General features: G+C 40.3%; 1 protein-coding gene and 1 non-coding gene across 2 annotated transcripts in view; both read right to left on the bottom strand.

Moving 5' to 3' along the window:
* Window positions 1-18,830, bottom strand: part of ERC2 (ELKS/RAB6-interacting/CAST family member 2) — an 866,181-nt gene that overhangs the window by 701,916 nt on the left and 145,435 nt on the right. The gene's annotated exons all lie outside the window — the stretch shown is intronic.
* Window positions 6,223-6,325, bottom strand: LOC111750634 (U6 spliceosomal RNA). Its single transcript, XR_002785737.2, has one exon. It is a non-coding gene; the product is annotated as a U6 spliceosomal RNA (small nuclear RNA).

Genomic DNA, 18,830 nt, shown 5'->3' with positions numbered 1-18,830 from the left:
AAAGCCCCTGCCTGAACCACTACACCGTCTGGCTTCTGCATAGGCACGTTCAGGATGGCTGGAGAAAAAGTGTGAACTGCGGCAGGCAGGCGTGTGTGCGGGGCATACATGTGTGTGTGTGCGCACACAGACAGGTAGGCAATTACGGACAATTACAGCAATTCTCAGAATTAAGGATTAGCTATCCTAACCAGGCTGTTCCTTATTCAGAGTTAGTTCTGACAGATGCTTCCAGATTTCACATTTATTAAGAAAGAAAATCTATTTTCCAGATAGTCACTTTATTAAGCACTGTTGGTGCAGCCATTTAGCACTCAGCTGCTAACCGAGCAGCTGGTGGTTTGAACACACTCAGCGGCTCCACCTGGTGACCTGCTTCTGTAAAGATTTAAAAAAAAAAAAAAAAAAAAACCTAGAAACCCTTACGGGGTGGTTCTACTCTGTCACGTGTGGTCAACATGAGTCGAAAACTGACTTGATGGGACCTAACAACAAATGCCTTTAGCATAACCAAACACAATCTGATCATAAGCCCAACACTTTGTGTTCATAATTTTCTAAAATCCATGTTAGCATCTAGTTTTCACTCTTTTAATTTGAATATACTTGAAATTAAGCAGGGAGGAATATCCTTGTTTCTACAAAAGGAACTCTCAAGCAAAATACATGTAGTTTCCAGCGGTTTGACCATCTCTCTTCTTCATACACTTGAGGGTGGGGAGGGGCTATAAAGCGATCCCTCTCTTTCTCTCTCTCATTCCACTTAAAGAGATCCATCTCAATCAAGTTTCAAATGTAATTCTACCAGATTCCTATCCCTCGTATTTTACCTCGGGAAATTTCAATTTTGAAATATAATTATAGCTCTTTTATTACCAAATAATTCTCAAAAAAAAATAATCTTGCTCAGTTTCCTCCTTTGAAAAAGAGGGAGAGTAATAATTCGTGGGAGACCCTGGGTGATGCAAATGGTTAATACGCTCAGCCGCTAACTGAAAAGTTGCACAGGTACCTCAGGAGAAAGGCCTGGAGATCTACTTCTAAAAAATTAGCCACTGAAAACCCTGCAGAACACAGTTCTACTCTGACACACATGGGGTCGCCATCACTTGGAGTTCACTCAACAACAACTCATCAAATAATTCCTATGACATAGGGTTGATGTAACTCTATGGGGCAGTTCTACTCTGTCCTACAGGGTCGCTATGAGTCGGAATCGACTCGACGGCACTGGGTTTAGGGTTGATGTGAGGATTGAATGAGTTAATACAGGTAGTCCCCAAATGATGTTGGGGTTCCGTTCCAGTGACTCTGTCATAAGTCCATTCTGACGTAAGTCAAATATTTCCTTTGTTTTTTTGTAGTTTTCATTATTATTGCCTTTTATTATCAGTATCTTTATAAACCTGACCTTTGAACATATGCAAGTGAACATGTGAGAATGATAACATCAGCAAATTACACGCTGCAATGGTATATGAAGTAATTATTACTAACAATAAGCTGCTCCCCCCCAAAAAAAACGGTCTAAGGGCAGTTTATCATAACTTGAATACGTCATAAGTCAGGGACTACCTGTGGATATGAAGCTCATAGAAGGCACCTGGCACGCTTATATCAGCCAGGGTAGGTTAGAGTATGCTGCGATGACAACGATAACAAAAACCCACGTTCTGAAAGACATAACCCTTCTGTTGACATGGAATCAGAATGTTTAAAGCTCAAAGAAACCTTAAAGATCAGTTTGTTAAGTTCATCGTATAAAAGAGAAAATCAGGTATACACAGGTAAAATGATGGGCCCATAACCACACATGCACTGCCACAGCAGTTTGGGAATCCTGGCTACAGCCTGGTATAGAGTAGCCTAGAAGGGAGTGACTCTCTACTTTGACAACATAGGAAATGACACTGATGTCTCTGTAACCTGACCCTACAAAATTTCCACTAGTCCTTAAACTAGCCCAGGCCAGATTTGGCCTGTCCTGCATACACAGAAGGGCCAGCTGTAACTGCTAATTGACCTCAACAGAGCATGCATCAACAGGATGAATCAGAAGAAAAATCATCACCTGGACCCTACTCCAAAGCAAGAGGTCCCAGGTTTACTCAAGGGGCTAAAGTGCTCCCAGATAGGGAGCCAGATAGAAGCAAGTGCAAATCCTTTCTGGAAAGGGGAAAAGAACAAAAGCCCTCAAGATTCCAAAAAATTCCGTTTAATTCAATATAAACTTACAATAAAAAAATTAGCACAGACCTAAGAAATCTTCCATGAGTGAAACCCACTTATAGAGCATAAAGTATATTTAAAATGCTTAAATAAATGACTCTAAAAATAAATATCAAATGGTGCTAGAAAAACTGGGTGTACATCTGTAAAAAGAAAAAAAAAATGAAACAGGACCCATATCTTACACCCTACACAAAAAACTAATTCAAAATGGATCAAAGACCTAAATATAAAACCAAAAACTATAAAGATCATGGAAGTAAAAACAGGGTCAACACTAGGGGCTCTAATACACAGCATAAATAGGATACAAACCATAACTAACAACACACAAACACCAGAAGATAAGCTAGATAACTGGGATCTTCTAAAAATTAAACACTTATACGCTCATCAAGAGACTTCACCAGAAGAGTAAAAAGAGAACCTACAGACTGGGAAAAAAAATTTGGCTATGACATATCCAACAAAGGTCTAATCTCTAAAATCTAAGAAAATTCAACACCTCTACAACAAAAACACAAATAATCCAATTAAAAATAGGCAAAGGATAGGAAAAGATACTTTACCAAAGACATTCAGGCGGCTCACAGACACATGAGGAAATGCTCGAGATGTCCAGCCATTAAAGAAATGCAAATCAAGACTACAATGAGATACCATCTCACCCAAACATTACTGGCACTAATTTAAAAAAAAAAACTGAAAATAACAAATGTTGGAAAGGCTGTGAGGGTATTGTAAGTCTTATACAGTGCTGGTGGGAATGTAAAATGGCACAACAGTTTTGGAAAACGATATGGTGCTTCCTGAAAAATCTAGAAATAGAAATACCATATGATCCAGCAATCCCACTCCTAGGTTTATATCCGAGAGATATAACAGCCATCACACAACTAGGCATATATACACCCATATACACTGCAGCATTATTCACAATAGCAAAAAGATGGAAAAAACCTAAGTGCTCATCAACAGATGAAGAGATAAACTATGGTACATACACACAATGGAATACTATGCATAGATAAAGAACAATGATGAATCTGTTAAACATCTTACGATATGGATGAATCTAGAGGGCATTATGCTGAGTGAAAATCACAAAAGGACACTGTATGAGACCACTATTATAAAAACTCATGTAAAGGTTTACACACAGAAAGAAACAATCTTTGATGAGGAAAGAAAACACTAACTAGACAATAGATAAATGGTAACTTTGGTGAAGGGTAAGACAGTACACAATACTTGACCAAGGCAAAATCACAGAAGATTCATTGACACGTCCCAAGCTTCCTGAGAGACTGAGTACTGGGCTAAGGGCCAGGGATCATGGTCCCCGGGGGACATCTAGCTCAACTGGCATAACATAGTTTATAAAGAAAATGTTCTACATCCTACTTTGTCTTAAAAGCTTGTGAGCTGCCATCTAAGACACATCTACTGGTCCCACCCCATCTGGGGCAGGGGAGAATGAAGAAAACCAAAGACACAGGGAAAGATTAGTCCAAAGGACTAATGGACCACAACTACCACAGCCACCACCAGACTGACTCCTGCACAACTAGATGGTTCCTGGCTACCACCACCGACTACTCAGACAAGAATCAGAATAGAAGGTCCTGGACAGAGCTGGAGAAAATGTAGAACAAAATTCTAACTCACCAAAAAAAAAAAACAAAACTGGAGAAACCCCGAGAGTATGGCCCCTGGACTCCGTTTTCACTCAGTACTGAAGTCACTCCTGAGGTTCATCCTTTAGCCAAAGATTAGACAGGCTCATAAAACAAAAGGAGACTCAATGGGCACACCAGCCCAGGGGCAAGGATGAGAAGGCAGGAGGGGACAGGAAAGCTGGTAACAGGGAACCCAATGTCGAGAAGGGGAGAGTGTTGACATGTCATGGGTTTGGCAACCAATGTCACAAAACAATATGGATATTAATTGTTTAATGAGAAACTAATTTGCTCTGTAAACCCTCATCTAAATTACAATTAAAAAAAAAAAAAAGACCAGGCTTACAGGTCTGACAGAGAATGGAGAAACCCTGAGAGTACGACCCCCAGAAATACCCTTTCAACTCAGTACTGACGTCACCCCTGAGGTTCACCCTCAGCCAAAGATTAGACAGGCCTATAAAACAACAATACATGTAGTTCAACCATGTATACAAGACTAAATGGGCACACCTGCCCAGGGGCAAGGACCAGAAGGCAGGAGGTGACAGGAAAGCTGGACAAATGGAATGGAAATGGGGAACACAAGGTTGAGAAAGGAAGAGTGTTGACATGTCACAGAGTTGGAAACCAATATCACAAAACAATATGTGTATTAATAGTTTAATGAGAAACTAATTTGCTCTGTGAACTTTCACCTAAAGCACAATAAAAATAAATGAGTATAAGATGGAATTAAAGGATCAGTATCAAAAAAGTGATTCAAAAATGGCCAAGCAGGTTTGAAAGAGAATAGATATATATAGCAATGAAAATATGGTGCTTGAAATTAAAACCTAATAGATGGGTTAAAAGGGAAGAAAGAATTAATGAACAAAGACACAATAGAGATAATCCAAAAGGCAAAAATGTTAGTTCCTTGAGATGACTATTAAACAAAGCTCTCAGATTACTATAAACAAGAGATATTTAAATCATAACATGCAAATATTGTTAACTTTATGCCAATAAATTTGGAACTTTCAATGAATGAAGATACTGCAATAACCCTATCTACACAATCTGACTACAGAAGAAACAGAAATCCCGAAGAGTGCTATGACTATTGAATTGACTCAGTGGTTTAAAAATCTTCTCACATCCCCAAAAACTTAAACACAGAACTATCATATGGCCCAGCAATCCTAATCCTAGGTATATACCCAAAAGAATTGAAAGCAGGAACACAAACAGAAACCTGTACAGCAATGTTCATGGCAGCACTATTCACAATAGCCAAAGCATGGGAACAATTTAAATGTCCATCAACAGATGAACGGATAAACAAAAATATAGTATACATACATACAGTGGAATATTACTCAGCCATAAAGAGAAATGAAGTCCTGATACATGCTACAACATGGAGGGGCCTGGAAAACATTATGCTGAATGAAATAAGTCAGATAACAAAATGAAAAATGCTAGATGATCCCACTTACATGAAACACGGAAACAGAAATCAAAGCTTATTAGTGGTTACCAGGAGCTGAAAAGAGAAGAGGCGGAGTTATTGTGTAAGGGGCACTGAGTTAATGGTGGTAGAATAATTCCGAAAAGGACAGTGATCATGGTTGCACAACATGAAGAACGTAATCAATATCACTGAGTAATACATGTAAAAACAGTTGAATTGGCAAATGTCTTGTTATATATATGTATATTTTTTTACCACAATAAAAATTATGTAGAAAAAAACTTATGAAGGAAAAAGATCTATTAAGTGTAAAAAGCTCTTACAATTCCAACGTGAACCCATATTGGTAAATGAACATATATAGATACGTGTACGTATATCTGTGTATGTAAGAGAGATGGACAGGGAGTGGGACAGACAGATGTACGACTAGGATATACAGCAACATATTAACTCTGCAATAAATTCTTTCTTTTTACTTGTTTATGCTTTCTAAATATTCAGTAATGGGCATATTAAAATAAATAAAAAAGGTTAAAAAAGTCTCCTCACAAAGAAACCCAGATAACTCCAATTTATATAAACTCTTCCAGAGGGAAGGAGAAACTCTCCTCCATTTTTTTTTTATTTTTTAATTGTTTCAGTCACTGTGGTTTTTTTTCATTTGTTTTTGTTTTAAATTGTGTTTTAAGTGGTAGTTTACAGCTCAGGTTAACTTCTCATACAAAAATGTATACACATGTTGTTTTGTGACATTAGTTGCAATCCCCACAATGTGACAGCACCCTCCCCCTTTCCACCCCGGGTTCCCTGTGTCCATTCAGCCAGTTCCTGTTCCTTTCTGCCTTCTCATCCTGCAAAAATACGGAATGCTTCACGAATTTGCATGTCATCCTTGCTCGGGGCCGTGCTAATCTCTGTATTGTTCCAATTTTAGTATATGTGCTGCCGAGGTGAGCACCCCAGTTCATTCCTATGAGACCTGATAATCTTGACACCAACACTAGACATGAACTCAATGAGAAAAGTAAGTTATGGGCCCAGCTTTCACTTAAACAATGACTATTATTAGCAAACTGAATCCAGGAGTACATAAAAAAAGATAATATATCGTAATCTAGTCAGTTTTCTTATAGGAATTAAAGAGTACTTCAACATTAAACTATTCATGTAAATCACATTAACAGAGTAAGAAGAAAAATTATATGATCCGCTCAACAGAGAGAAAGTCATGCAGATTTTTTAAAACTCTTAGGAAACTAGAGTAAAAAATGAACTTCCTTAGAGTGTATCTTCTGCAAATCAACAGCAAATGCCATTGCAAATGGTAAAATGTCAGAAGCACTGCCTTTAAAAAAATGATGTCCAAAAATAAAGTCATATATCTATGGTCAATAGATTTGCAAGGGTGTCACATCCATTCATTCAATGGGGAAAAAATAGTCTCTTCAACAAATGATGCCGGGACAACTGGATTTCCACATGCAAAAGAATAAAGTTGGATCCATACCTCATACCGTATTCAAAAATTAACTCAAACTGGATCAACAACTTAAATGTAAGAAATGAAACCATAAGAATCTTAGAAGAAACATAGGGGTAAAGCTTCAGGACCTAGTTTTTAATGGAAAGGACAATGGATTCTTAGATATGACACTAAAACCATGAACAGCAACTGACAAAACAGATAAATTGGACTTCATCAAAAATAAAAGACTTTATCAACAAAGGAAAGAAACAACCTACAGAACGGGAGAAAATATTTGGGAACTATATATCTGATAAGGGTTTAGTATTCAGACTATATAACGAATTCCTACAACTCAACAACAAAAAGACAAACAACCCAATTCAAAAATGGACAGAGCACCTCAGTAGACATTTCACCAAAGGAAGAGTACAAACGGCCAACAAGTACATGAAAAGATGCTCAACATCATTAGTGATTAAACCATACCAAACCAAACCCACTGCCGCTGAGTTGATTCTGACTCATAGCGACCCTACAGGACAGAGTAGAATTGCTCCATAGGGTTTCCAAGGAGCAGCTGGTGGATTCAAACTGCTGATCTCTTGGTTAGCAGCCAAGCACTTAACCACTGCACCACCAAGGCTCCCATTAGTCATTTTTTTTTTTTTCAATGGGCAATGCAAATCAAAACCGCAACGAGCTACTACTTCACTCCCACTAGGAATGGCTAGCGTCAGAAGAACAGAAAACAGTAAGTGTTGGTTAAGATATTGACAAATTGGAACGTTCATCTTATTGCTAGTAGGAATGCAGGTGCAGCCACTATAGAAAACAGTATGGCAGTCTCAGTAAGTTAAACACTGAACAACCATATGACCCAGCAATTTCCTTCCTAGGTATATACCCTACAGATTTGAAAGCAGGGGTGCAAACAGATACGTACATACCAGTGTTCACTGCAATGCTATTCACAATGACCAGAAGGTAGAAACAACCCAAATGTCTATCAACAGAAAAACAAAATGTTGCCTATCCATACAACGCAGTATTATTTAGCCATAAATAGAAATGAAGTTCCGATGCATGCTATGACATGGATGAACCTTGAAATAAGTCAGATGCAAAAGGACAAATATTGTATGTTCCCACTTATATGAAATATCTAGAATAGGCAAATGGATAGATAAAAAAAATTATTAGTGGTTTCCAGGGGGAGAGAAAAGAATTACTGCTTAAGGGGCACTGAGTTTCTGTTAAGGATGAAACCACAGCTTGGAAACAGGAGGTGGAGATGGCTGCACAACACAGGGAATATAACTAGTATCACTGAGGTGCACACATGGAAAAGGTTCCAGTGCCAAATGTGTTGTGATATATATTTTACCACAATTAAAAAAAAAAATTAGGAACTCTTGTTCAACAAAAGACACCATAAACAGTGTGAAAAAATAAGCCACAAACCAAGAGATGAATTTTGCCATACATTAAAATGACAAAGGATTATCCCAAACACATAGAATCCCTACACACCATTAAAAAAGAGACTCTCGCTTAATAGAAAAATGCACAAAAGAAATGAGCAGACATCCCAGAGAAGGGGAAATATGAGTGGCCAATAAGCATCTGAAAGGATATTCAACCTTATTAGTAATCAGAAAAATGCAAAAGAAAACCATAATGAGGAAAAAGAAAGGCCATAACGAAAAACTGTTGTATATTTACTATTTGGGGGAAAAAAAAAAAAAGCACATATACACACATCATTATTATAATATTTGTCTATAGGACAGAGTAGAACTGCCCCACAGAACTGCTCCTTTCTAAGGAGCGGCTGGTGGATTCGAACTGCCAACTTCTTTGTTAGCAGCCAAACGCTTAACTGCTGGAGCCACCAGGGCTCCATTTGTGTATGTACAACAATTGTGACAATAATGATAATAAAAACAACAGAAGCAATGATAAGCCTGACACTAACAAGTACTGACAAGGATATGGACCAATGAGAACAAGCACAGCTCTGGGAGAGTAACCGGTACGATCACTTAGGAAAATAATTTGGCAAGAACTAAGAACTAAACAGACCTACATCCACCCAGAAATTTCACTGTGAGGTACATACCCTAGAGCAGGGGTCAGCAAACTCTGACCTGCCAGCCAAACCCAGCCTGTCACTTATTTGTATAAATAAAGTTTTATTGGAACCCAGGTAATCATGCCTTTGAACCTTGTCGTTTATATATTATCTACAAGAAACCCTGGTGGTGTAGTGGTTAAGTGCTATAGCTGCTAACCAAGAGGTCAGCAGTTCAAATCCACCAGACGCTCCTTGGAAATTCTATGAGACAGTTCTACTCTGTCCTATAGGATCACCATGAGTCGGAATTGACTTGACAGCCACAGGTACGGTATGGTACGGCTGCTTTTATACTACAATAGCAGAGCTGAGTAGTTTTAATAGACACCATATGGTCCTCCAAGCCTAAAATACTATCTGGAACTTTACAGAAACAGTTTGCCGACCCCTGCCCTAGAGAAACACTTGCACATGAGCACAACAGACGCAGCCAAGAACATTCAGTTCAGCACTACTCCTAAGAGCAAAACCTGGAAAAAATCCGTCCATAGGAAAATGAATCAATGAATATGCATGAGATGGAATACTAGCAATCATAAAAAAGAACAAATGACAGCTACATGCAATTTCCGGAATAAATTTTATAGCAACATAAAACTGAAGAAGCAAAAACAGAGAATGCATGTGATATCATTCCACTTAGATACTGCCCAACAGCATGACTGCCGTAAGTCAGGAGAAGAGACAACATTCAAAGAAACACACGCATAACATCAGGAGCATATGCATGCTTTCAGGCTGTGTGGTCTCATGGGTGTTCATTTTAGGATGTCACTTCATAATCTGTGCACTTGTTCTTTTGTACCCGTCCAATGGCATGGAATAATGAATCTCCTTAAATGAGCCCATGGAAGGAGTACAGGACACTATGCAAGGACACAAACTCTGGAGCCAGCCTGCTTGGTACCAAATCCAGCTCACTCACTTTCCAGCTGGGTGATCTTAAGCAAGTTTCAGCCTCTATGCATCTCAGGTTCCTTATCTGTAAAACGGGGTCCACATTAAGTCCACATCAAATATCCTGATGAATGGCAGGAGCGGGTTCAGCACACCTGGGACCAGAGGGAGGGCTGAGACTGAGTTACTGAACCTCTCCAAGCCTCTGTATGGTCAACTATAACATAGAGGTAAAAGTGCAGACCTCACAGGGTTGTTCAAAAAACTAAATGAGATTGTGTATATAAAGTTCCTGTCTTCAGATCCAAAACCAAAACCAAACCCACTGTCGTCGAGTTGATTCCAACTCATAGTGACCCTATAGGACAGAGTAGAAGTGCCCCGTAGAGTTTTTCCAAGGAGCGCCTGGTAGATTCAAATTGCCGACCTTTTGGTTAGCAGCCGTAGCACTTAACCACTACACCACCAGGGTTTCCTGTGTCCAGGTAGGCGTTCAATAAATGTGAGTCTCCAACCTCAAATACTGGTGACATGAGGGCCAGAATACCAAGACAAGGAACCTGGGTATATTTCTTTAACCAACTATCCAATTAAGATATGAAGCATCCTCATGGCATTTACCAAGTTGTTTTTAAAAAACTGTTCCTCAGTGTTCTGCAGGACACAAATATGTGTTCTCTTGGCTGAGTGGTGAGAAGAAAGGGCTCTGTTATCTAACCATGTTTTTACGTTAATCAGAGAGGTGCGGTAGGGAAGAACAAAGACAAGCTTTTCAAGGGCAGGTCCTGGGCCTAATTTTTATTGTACCCTAAATCTAGCCACATAACAGATACTCAGTAAATAGTGAGGGACATACAGAAAGGAAGACAAGAGGATCAGAGGGGAAACTGTCTTACCAGACAGGATAGGGAAATGATGTAAGGGAGAACGGGTTTCCATTCCTCTGTGCTTTGCAGTATTAGGTTAAGACAGAGTCCCGGTGGCACTGTGGTTAAAGCACTTAGCTCCTAACCAGCAGTTCAAACCCACCAGCCACTCCATGGGAGAAAGATGTGGCAGTCTGTTTCCATAAAGACCACAGCCTTAGAAACCCTATGGGGCAGTTCTACTCTGTCCTACAGGGTCGCTGTGAGTCAGAATGACTCGGTGGTGGTGGGTGTTTATTGGGTTAAGGAAGAGAAGGGCTCAACCTCAGATCACACTGCTCTGTTTTCTCCCCAGAACTCAAAATGCATCCCGTCCACCAGTTCACTCCCTGATCATACCCCTCCACAGCTGCCAGCACTATGTCTCCTTCACAAGAGGATATTGGGGTGGCTTAAGGGATTTGGCTGCAATCACATCATCAGCGAATAGAGGCCACTGTCTAAAACTGAGGTTCCCTCGAGCCAATTCCAAAGTCTCCACTGTTCTAAAAATACTAGAGAACTTCATTCTGCATAACTCTTATAGCTCCAATACTCACTTGATTTTGAAAAACATGGAACAATGAAAATGCAATAAAGTAAGCCATACTTGAGTTTATACGGCAAGTGGGGGAAAATACACCTCTGCCTTAGCCAACATTTAGAAGAGAGATTTCCAATAGCTACTGGAGTCAGAATCTAATAAAGATTTCAGAATATTTAAAGCACAAAAACATAAATAGAATGAAAATACAATCATATGCGTAGGATGTATAGAGAACACACACTTATTTAAATAGGGACTAGCCAGATGTTTAGAATCTACTGTGTCTTATCCCCAAACATGGAAAATATGAGTTCCTGGCAGGTTTGAAAAAATTTGTGACCTTAAGCTCTTTTCCACACTCTGGGGAAAAAACAAAAAAATGATAAAGTCATGCTCTATAAAGCAGTTTAGAGTTTCATTGCTGTGAAAACTGTCTCTGAGCTATATAAAAATATGAATTGGCTTATACTCAAAAGTCTTGAACTTTCTTTTTTTTAATAATTCCATTCTCCTTCCCAAGCAAGGGTTTAACATAACTCTTTCAACAAAAACAGAATCTCTCTGCAGACTACTTGGCCTGTTCTACTTCTCCCGTGATTTTATTTTTCTATTTATCATTTTCCAGTTTGTCTCTAATCAGATTTTAAGGGCAGGTTCTCCGATCCCTTGCTCAGTAATCCCGTATACAAGATGTGCAACTCTGTCTTCATGGCTACAGGCTTTCCATGGGCCATATCGTGCGTGTGAAAAGACAAACAACAGACATCTGCTGAAAACACGTGGCCCGGCGTGCTGTGGCAAAGCTCCTCTGCTGAGAAAGGCATAGAAAAATGAATATTTAGACTAATATTTAGATTTAAAAAGTCTAACATTTAGATATGGTCCCAGGCTTTCTCCTTTAAGGTAGAATAGGCAGAATCCCTAAACAGAATACTGATGGATGATTTTCAAAAGCAACGAAGCACTGGGACCCTGGATCTGTCACCCAGACCTGCTTTCCATGATGACTGCGAACCCCTGTTGCTTGATAATATGTGACATTTTGCCAAGATTCATAACACGAAGAGCAGTCTGTGTGGGAAAGCCCTCTTAGCAGTTGCTTTTGTAAGCCAAGAGGAGTTCTGGTTTTCATTATAGATCACTGCCATAAGGCGGCACACCGTATTGGAATACTGCACTGAGCAGAGACTTAAGTCTCAACTTAAATTCTAATTCTAGCTTTGCTACTGACCAGCTATATAATTTGGGGAAATCACTTAACTTCTCTGGCTTCCAAGAGCGGCAGTGAAGAGTCTGGCTTCTGACACAGATAGGCCTGGGTTTTGAATGCTGGCTCTACCCTTAACTGCCTGTGCTGCCTTGGACAAATTATTAAAGTGTCCTATACATAAGACTATTCATCCATCAACAGGAAATAATAGTCATACCATACAAAGACCACATGGGATGCTTGTAAGTGAACAAGTTCTCATAAGGCACAAAGCACAGGGCCTGGCACATTACGACTGCAATAAATGTTGGCTGTTGTCACTATTGTTGAAGCCGTGGTAGTTGCTAGAGGCTAGGGTTTAAAGCGTCTCCTCTTCCTCCTCCCTTTCAGGCAGGGAAAAGAAATGGGCTTGAGGAATATAAATGCCTGATCATCAGATAGATGCAACCGTGGGAGACAAAATGCTAAGCACTTTGGTATTTTTTGAAATAAAGGGAGATGGAAAACAACTGTTTTGAGACCAACTCAAAAATCAATAAAATTGATTTCCCATTAACTGGTCTATAAATAACTCTACATTGTGTGCTTGAGAACATCGACTGTTTCCGCTATGTGGGTCCGGGTCCCTCTGCAGGTCCCTGCTGTTAGCTAGTAACCCACAGGCAACTAAATGACCACGGTATCCACTGCTGTTGACACTGCTCAGCCTGATACAGTCAAAAATTACAAGTTTAAGAAATAGCGATACTTTTCAATGCATTTAGATAAGCAACCTGAAACATGTAATCACAGAATCGACAGCTGAAATTGGAACTTTTCCACTATTAACAGTAACGGCCACACACAGTTGTTCGAAGATAGCTCTTTTGTTGTAATTATTTAGCAAATCCTTTGTGTAAATGACATTTAAAAATCTTTATTGCCGTTTTCTTCCCTGACACCTCCTTTTCACCCTCCCCAATATGTTCATTTAACAAAATCATTTACCATCTAACTACAGGTGGTCCCTAACTGACGAAGTGGTTCCATTCCAATGACTTCGTCTTAAGTCGGTTCTGACATAAGTGGAACGCCTCTTTTTTCTTTTAGTTTTCATTATTATTGCTTTGTATTATCAGCATCTTTATAAACTCGTTCTTTGAACATCTGTGAGTAAACATCTGAGAATAACACCAGCCAGTTACACGCTGAAGCATTATATGTAGTACACATTACTAATGATAAGGTGTAGAAAAAAAAACGACGGTCCTAAGTGCAGCTCTTAGTAACTCGAATATGTTCTAAGTAGAGGACCACTTGTATTTTTAAAACAGGTGAGAGGTTTTACCTAAATCAATATATATCATCTTCAGCAGCCGGGTAGCAGGTATAGATCTACTCATTTTTCCCTGCTCCTAGCTACATGGGTTCCTTAGCCAAACTCTCGTCTTGCTACTCGAAGTTTTCACAGAGATGTTTCCTGTGCACCCTCCCATTCTTCTCTGCTTCTGGAGTTGTCCTAGCCTGGGAAGAGGGAATCGGGCCTTCACACCACTCAGAGTGTGGCCCTTGGACCACCAGCACCACCTGGCATTTTGTTGCTATAGGGTGCTGCCGAGTCTGTTCTGACTCATAGCAGCCCCATGTGACACAGTACAACTGCCCCGTAGGGTTTTCTTGGCTGTAATCTTTAGGGGAGCAGATGGCCAGGTCTTTCTCCTGTGGAACTGCTGGGTGGGTTAGAACTGCCGGCCTTTCCATCAGCAGCCAAGCCCTTAACCATTGCGCCACCAGGGCTCCTTGGAAGCGGGTAAGAAAAGTAGAATTTCAGGTCCTACCTCAGAGGTGCGGAATCAGAATCCGGATGTTAAGAAAATCCACAGGTGTCTGTAGATGCATGAAGGTTTGAGAAATGCTGCTTTAGACTTTAAGAAAGGAGTTTCAGCCTTACTACTGCTGTAAAAAACGATTATTTAGTAATCTAAAGGTGAGGAAGGAAAACACGAGGAAGCCACTACTGCAGTATCGTCCTAGGAAGGAGACTGAAAAGCCAGTTTGTGCGATTAATGAAGCCTGAGTAGCACTCCTCAGTCCAGGACACGACTAGCCAAGCATGTTGACGCAAGGTCAGCCCTAGGCTTTACTCCTTCGTTTCCACACACAGGCCTGGAATTTCTAGTCAGGAGCACGTGATGAAGCCTCTTTTTTAAATCTTCACATGAACAACGTACAGGGAAAAAAATGTGAATATACTGGTTCCTAAGCAGCCTAATTTCTCAAATTCTTTACGTTTTTCCATTTCATTAATGAACGTGACTCAAAGCCCGTAGTTTCATTTCATTCTCTGATGTGAAAGTGAGATACCTACTGCTGTATCTGTGTATTTACACACCGCCTACGGTCTTTAATATTTAATTTATTTTTGAATTTTGTATATATATTTTTAATTGTACTTTAGATGAAGGTTTACAGAACTAGCTTCTCATTAAACCACTAGTACACATATTGTTTTCTGACATTGGTTGCCAACCCCACGACATGTCAACACTCTTCTCTCTCAACCCTGGGTTTCCTATTACCAGCTTTCCTGTTCCCTCCTGCCTTCTAGTCCTTGCCCCCAGGCTGGTGAGCCCCTCTAGTCTCATTTTGTTTTATGGGCCTGTCTCATCTTTGGCTGAAGGGTAAACCTCAGGAGTGATTTCATTACTGAGCTGAAAGGGTGTCCGAGGTTTAATATTTAATTTAAAAACAAGAAACATACATTAGAGAAAGAGAATGAATGATAACGAATATACCATACTCCATAAATAAAAAAATGGCCAATATAACATAGAAAAGTAATACGAATAGACAAAAAACAAACGCCAGAAAGAAATACACCAAAATGATAATTGTTGGAGGGGAGAGGCCGAGGTGACTGCTAAAAGGTGTGGGGTTTCCTCTGGGGGTGATTAAATGCTTTAAAATTAGGTGACAGCTGCATAACTCTGTGAATGTACTAAAAATCACTGAATTGTACACTTTAAAAGGGCAACTCTTACGGTACATAGTTATACGTCAATAATGCTGTTAAAAATGATAATTTCTCATTAGGGTGGGGGAATTCTGAAAGCCTTCCTTTCTATTCCCCATTTTCTTTCAGCAACTATTTTTTCCAAGAATAATTTGTGAATACTTACCATGCATTCGGAGCCCTGGTGGCACAACAGTTAAGCATTTGGCTGCTAACCAAAAGATTAGGGGTTCAAACCTACCTAGCAGCTCCGTGGGACAAAAGACTATCTGTTCCTGTAAAGATTACAGCGTAGGAAACCCTATGGGGCAGTCCTACTCTGTCCCATGGGGTGGCTATAAGTCGAAATTGACTCTATGGCACCTAATAACAACCATGCACTCCCCACAACTAGACTAGTTAATGTTCTTTGGGAAATTCAGCCTGTCTTCAGCCAAAGAAGAGTATGGGTGCTCAGGAATACTGACAGTATGAATGGGAAGAGTATGGGTGCTCAGGAATACTGACAGTATGAATAGGAAGAGTACGGGTGCTCAGGAATACTGACAGTATGAATGGGAAGAGTACGGGTGCTCAGGAATACTGACAGTATGAATGGGAAGAGTACGGGTGCTCAGGAATACTGACAGTGTGAATAGGAAGAGTATGGGTGCTCAGGAATATGAATGGGAAGAGTACCAGGGAATTTCCTAAAACAAAGCAACAACTGTGAAAACAAGAAGGAAGCAAGACACAGCAATAATCGCTGCAGGAAGCTTGTGACTTGGCTTTAACAATTCTCTGCTCCAGACTGTAAACACACAGGACACAGGATAGAATTGGCCTGACTCAAGTCAGGCATTCCCTGCGGATTAATCAGTGTGGCAGCCAACTTTGCCCATCAGGAACCACTTCAAGGAGGAAATTTGTTTAAAGGTGGGCAGATATCCCAAGAAGAATCTACTATAATTGCTGTTAAGATTAAACATAAAAAAGAAGGAAAATCTGAATATAAAACTGCTATGGTCAGGTCCCAAGGAGGCACAAACAGCTTCCTCTCACTAATAAAATGAAAGGTTGGCGGTTGGCAGTTCAAATCACCCAACAGTGCCACCGAAGAAAGGCCTGGCAATCTCCTTCCATCAAGATTAAAGCCATTGAAACCCCTATGGAGCACAGTTCTCTGAAACATGTGGGTCACCGTGAGTCAAAATTGAATTGACAGCAACATGTTTGGTTTGGTTTATGGTTATGTCCACCAGGGCCAGAGTTTCCTAAAAAGCAATATATACAAGATACAGGTGATCTCCATGCTAGTTGAAGCTTCTGACGTCTAGCAACAGATATGACAAGCTAAGAAAATGGAAAACTTAAAGAGAATTACACATTTTCAGAAAGAAATAAATGAATAATTTGACAGTGACGGTCCTAAACATTAAAAAAAAAAAAAGATAAGAGAGGGAATAATACCTCAAATTAAGAACCCTGTCTTTGGTGCTGACAGCCTTGGGTCATGTTCCAGCCTGGTCACTCACTAGCTGGGGTGGGGGGGTCACGCTGCCATGGGTGCAGCTGGGGGATGCTGGCAGGTTACTTTTTTCTCTATACTTCAGTGTCCACCGCTTTTAAGAGCTGCTACTAATACGAAACATCCTGCTAAGCTGTGATACGGTTAAACAGATAACGCATATTAGATACACAGCAAGTCATATTCCCATCCTGCAAAAAGCTATCAGTTATAAAGTTGCTCTTCTTATTAATAGACAAACCCCCATGGCAACTCTTCCCAGAACACAATGGAAAGAAATGAAACTGGAGTGAAATTAAGTTTGGCTGCGTCAGAACAAATAAACCTTTAAACTGGGGGAACTTCTCAGCTTGGCACTTCAAGTGCTAACTTTTCGATCATAAACTACTCTGAAAGAATAGCCCTACATTTTGCTACCCACCAAACCAAACCCCAACCCGTTGCCGTTGAGTCTATTCCAACTCATAGCGACCCTATAGGACAGAGCAGAACTGCCCCATAGGGTTTCCAAGGAGCGGCTGGTGGATTTGAAACGCCAACCTCTTGGTTAGCAGCCAAACTCTTAAACGCTGTGCCACCAGGGCTCAAAGAAACTACTCTAAAAGGATAATCCTAGATTTTGCTGCCCACTAGCACATGCATTTTACGTTTAACAGAATCACTGAACATGGGCAGTGGGAAGGGATCAAAAGGATGATCTTCTTTGCTTCTTTTCACAGGAGGATACTCAAGACCCAAAGAGGCTGACCACTCCTCACCCAGTGTCACAGCAGAGATGACAGCACCACCAAGGATGAAACCCAGCACCAAACTCCCCATGACCCTTCCCTTCTATCCCCTCATGACCCTTCCCTTCTATCCCCTCATGCCAGTCTTCGTTTGGTCAGTGAACTGTGAGAGAATCCCGTTACCACATAATTAGCATTGGGGCATGTGTGCAGCAGCTGCCACCAGCTGGATTTCCATGCTAGAATCAAACATCTGCAGCCCAGACGCGTCCCCTCCACCACACGCCACCAATGGCGCAGCTGCCACAACCTCACTCCATACCCTGGCGGCTCCAAGGCTGCACGGCTGGAACAGACGATTAATTTCAACCAGGATGAAGTAACTCTTCCCCCTGAAATGACTTCTTAAAGAACACCTTTAGGGACTGTTTAAAGATTTAGCATTCTTCCACCTAGAAGTTTAAGGACTTCGAAAAGGGTTTAGAGGAATTTTTTTCCCCCAAACAATAACATGGGGGATAAACGTCAAGAATGAAGGGGCCACTGAGGGACCTGGAAAAGATAACGATAAGTCACAGCAGATACGTGTTGTCCTTGGGTAAGCCAAAGCAAAACCAGAAAGAAGGGAACAGGTCTTTGGCAGATACCATCGCTGAAGGAATACGTTATATCACTGAGAAATAAGATCCCTCGATACCAATCTCGAATAATATCAATTTGAGGTCATTTTTATTTTATCTGGATAACTTTCTATGCGTTTTTAATAACAAAATTTTCCTTAGCAAAGACTCAGAAACCCATGTATTCATTCATGAGCCTGTAGATATATTTCATATGTTTTAAGATCCTGTTCAAATCTTTAAACCAGTAAAAGAGAATAGATGTCCCCCCTTTTTAAACAAGGACTCGCAAAGTGCCTTTTTCATCCCTGGATACCTACTTTGTTTTGCAATTCATTTGAGACCTTTAAAGTGGTGAAGAAAAAAAAAATGGCTTTCAAATCTGAGTCTGGAACTGACCTCACCTATCAAGTCCAACAGGGATGTAAAGAAAATACCTAACAGCGCAGACACTG

Source organism: Loxodonta africana, chromosome 22 (genome assembly GCF_030014295.1).
Source record: "Loxodonta africana isolate mLoxAfr1 chromosome 22, mLoxAfr1.hap2, whole genome shotgun sequence".
NCBI classification, from domain to species: domain Eukaryota; kingdom Metazoa; phylum Chordata; class Mammalia; order Proboscidea; family Elephantidae; genus Loxodonta; species Loxodonta africana.
Note: the sequence above shows the minus strand (reverse complement) of the source record. Positions and strands in the feature narration are given on the sequence as shown.